This window comes from Haematobia irritans, chromosome 3 (assembly GCF_050003625.1).
Source record: "Haematobia irritans isolate KBUSLIRL chromosome 3, ASM5000362v1, whole genome shotgun sequence".
In the NCBI taxonomy this organism is placed as follows: Eukaryota; Metazoa; Arthropoda; class Insecta; order Diptera; family Muscidae; genus Haematobia; species Haematobia irritans.
The window spans coordinates 216,845,027-216,849,507 of NC_134399.1; positions in this window are offsets into that span (position 1 = coordinate 216,845,027).

The window sequence follows — 4,481 nt, forward strand, 5'->3', positions numbered from 1 at the left end:
GATTTTGTAGAAGTCTATAAAATTCTGTCCAGATCGAGTGATATTTAAATGTATGTATTTGGGACAAACCTTTATATATGGTATCGAAATCTTAGATCTACAAGGTGGTGCAGGGTATAATATAGTCGGCCCCGCCCAACTTTAGACTTTCCTTACTTGTTAAAGGGTAATTTATTTATTTATTTTTTTTTTTTTTTGGTTTCAAATAGATTGAAAACAGAGCAAGAAATTCAAAAGTCAAATGTTTTATACAAGCATTAGAATGCATTAAAAATCGTAAAAAATTATAAAAATTATTTATTTGGCAAAATATTACAAAATTTTTTAATTCACATCCAAAAGAATAAATTATTAGAAGCTCAAAAAGGTATGCTTAGGGTGACACATAATATGTTTGTTAGGGAGCCACCGTGGTGCAATGGTTAGCATGCCCGCCTTGCATACACAAGGTCGTGGGTTTGATTCCTGCTTCGACCGAACACCAAAAAGTTTTTCAGCGGTGGATTATCACACCTCAGTAATGCTGGTGACATTTCTGAGGGTTTCAAAGCTTCTCTACACCCAGAAAAAAGTGACCCCTTCTTTAAGTTAAAATGAACTCATTGTGAAGAAAGTTGAACTTCGTATAGCGCCAAAGACATTTTAATTTTTTTGAACGATGTGATTTTCGTTGAAATTAGGTAGAATGCATTCCATATATTAGTTAACATTTTCCTATATTTATGTACCCTTATACTACAGAATGAGAAAATTTAACTGAATTGAATTCATATATGGAATGATTTTATTGAGCTTTTTTCATTCATTGGGACAAATCTTACTTATTTGTGGTAAACCTTTTTACTTCAAACTTACAACTGCTTACCTTCGTTTTTAAATACAATTTTATTTATTTATATAGGCAAGTTTTTCTTCAATAAAATACACGTTTTATTAATATATTAAATATATCTATTAAGAATCAGCAGCATCGACTGGCCTTGAAATATTAGTTTATTATTCCACTATTTCCAATTTCCATGTAATGTCAACAACTGTAAAACGCATTTTTTCTTCTTCTTCTTGTACCTTTCACTTTTAATAAGTTGCTGCGTAACGATACCTACAAATATATAAAAATACCTACAAATATAAAAAAAAACATAAACCAATTTTTTTCCCAAAAGGTTAGCATCACTGAATGTTACCTGTTAATTGAAGATTCCAAAACGAAGACGAATGAAGGGGTTCTTATTCTGTTTTCTTTCTTGATACACCATCACGACCGTATTTTTTGCTCACTAATTTAAAATACCAAATATTTTATATTTTTATTTATTATATTATTTTACTATATTATTTTTTAACAATCCCTCCGTATACCATAACAACGCGATTCCAACTAAAAAACAACCCACGTGCAAACATATCGATTACAACGATGACAGGTATCGATTACAGGTAGATAAAAGAAATATAGGAAAATTTCCTATATTCTAACAAGTGTGTCTCCTTAAGTTTTAAAAGGATTGAATACTTCTTAGTACGAATGAACTAAAATATTTTTCTATGCCAAGTGTTATTCGTATGTATGATAAGCTTTCTATAATAAAGGAAGTCAGAATTATCATTTTATAAGAAATTTAACTAAATTTGAGGAAACTTGGTTCATATTTTGTTTATTTTTTACGAATGCTCTGTTGTCAGTGAATAACGTTTTTTCAGTATTAGTAAAATTCCATGGCTTATTCTAGTTAATGAACTATTCCTAACTGCTTTCAGTTTAGGATTTTTTTTCTGAAGCAAGTAAATTTTATTATTTTAAACAAAAATTTAACTAAATGGAAATAAATTGGCTAAACTAAATTTATGAACATTTTTTCCTTTAGTTCCGAAGGCACTTTTTTCTAGGTGTAAGTGGTTTCACGTTGTGCAACGCCGTTAGGAATCGGCTATAAAAAGGAGGTCACTTGTCATTGAGCTTAACATGGAATCGGGCAGCACTCAGTGATAAGAGAGAAGTTCACCAATGTGGTATCACAATGGACTGAATAGTCTAAGTGAGCCTGATACATCGGGCTCCATCTAACCTAACCTACTATGCTTGAAGAGTACAAATTCTGAAAATGTATATGCTGGAAGCAGAATATGTTTGGGGTATATGTTACTGAGCCGACTTAAATTTCGAGTCTATAGATTTTGTAGAAGTCTATCAAATTCTGTCCAGATCGAGTAATATTTAAATGTACACTGAAAAAACAGTGAACCCACCAGGAAAGATAACATCGAAAATTTTAGAAAATTTTAACTAAACGGTATTACAAGCGCTGGCATCACTCCGATATGGCAAAAATAAGAAAATATTTTTCGACAAATTCAAGAAAATTTATTAGACATAACTAAATTTTTTCAGTAGTTAAAGAAAATTTTGTAGTTTTAAGAGAAATCTTGGAGTTCAAAATTGCAAGAATGTCTTTAGTGACATACGAAGTTCATGATGGACACATTTTTGGTAAAATTTACAAATTTAAAGAAATAATGAACTATTTTATAAGAAATACGAAATTGGGAAATCTTTATGCTTTATTTGTGTATAACTTTTTCCCGTTTTTTAGTTCATTTAACTAACATACGCAAAAAATTATTTGACTAAAGTAAACTTTTTCCAAACATAATGATTCTATGAACTAATATAAAGGTAATATGGCTTTAGTGAAATAGAGAGTTCACTTTTTTTTGAGTGTATGTATTTGGGACAAACCTTTATATATGGTATCGAAATCTTAGATCTACAAAGTGGTACAGGGTATAATATAGTCGGCCCCGCCCAACTTTAGACTTTCCTTACTTGTTAAAGGGTAATTTATTTTTTTTTTTTGGTTTCAAATAGATTGAAAACAGATTAAGAATTAAAAAAATGAAACAAGTTATTCAAATTGCGAATTTTTAAAAATATTTGAAGTCAAATGTTTTACACAAGCATTAGAATACATTAAAAATCGTAAAAAAAATTATAAAAATTATTTATTTCGCAAAATATTACAAAATTTTTTAATTCACATCCAAAATCATCAAATTACACACTAAAAAGTGATTCAAGTACAGTACAACGGCTGTTGAAATGGTGGACATCCGCCATATGACAAGCCCGTATTAAATTAATCGCTTCTGCGTCAAATTTGCGCCACTTCCCCGCCGGATCCATAGAGAACATTTTCACATTTTTGGCGACACTTTTGGTTTGTTGGGATTGTGGACAAATTTCTTTAAAACAATGAAATTTTAATTAAAAAGTCTATAATGCTTCCAATTTGGAATTTTTCCATTAGTTTTTGAAAATTTGCGTCCCTCCGTTAAATACATATATCTTTGAACTTATACCAATTTTCCTCAAAGAAACTCATTCTCATTCATTTGAAGAAATCTCCCTTAACTGAAAATTTGAGTCCTTAGATTTAGGATAAAAACGCTTCAAATATGCCTAAGAAGTTTTATTTTGAGGATTTTGGTTTAAAATAGTTTGGAATTAAGAAAACATGTTTTACATTGAAATATCTGTTATAATTTGGATATTAAATTAATATGTCGCAAAAAGAGAATGGACATTCGATAAATAAGATCTGCATATAAATTTTAATTTTGCTGATCCTAGATTTAAAGCTAGATTTAAAGCTAAAAAATTAATACCATAATCCTTAAGGGAATGCCAAAATCTTTGGATCTAATTTAAACTTTTTTTTTGAGTACATGGAAATAATAGACGAATTTATTAGAATTTATTAATATACAACAAAAATGTCTTGTACTGGAACTTCAACGAAATTTCGGCATGAAACCAATAAGTTGCCATAGGTCAAGAATTCGTTTTTCAAAAATATTAAAAAAGAAATTTAAAAACATATATTGATTACAAATACAATACTATAGCGACTACGATTTACTCATACAAACGCTATTGATTAGGGAAAAAGTAAAAGTGCTAACGAACTCTAGCAACCACCCCACGGTTAACAGGGTGGCAGTCATTGACACAAAATACGCCAACGATCTTTGTCGGCATCAATAGAAACAAAAAAGCAAGATTCTCATCATCGATTCCACCAACAGCGTTCATTCACATCGACTTAATATTTGCCTTTGCTGTTTGATTTCGGTTTGTTTTGCTTGCCGGAAAATAGACAATCATAACAAACCCAGCAGCACAATCCCTACGTTTCAAATACGTAGTAGTAAAAATACTAGGGGGGTAGTAAAAATACTATGGTAATAGAGGGGCACTTTTGGAATTGTGGTGGGGGGAGGGAAGAAAATCATTTTGCGTAGTAGTAACCTTGTCGTAGTAACAAGAAATCTTTATCACCTGCTTGAATGCCTAGATGCTGAACCTGTTATCACCGAAACATGTCCATGGATAGGTCTTTTTGTTTGTTTATTTTGGCGCACGCAACAACGTCCAAGAACAACAATAGAAGGCGCGACAAAACTATTTCGCAAAATACCAA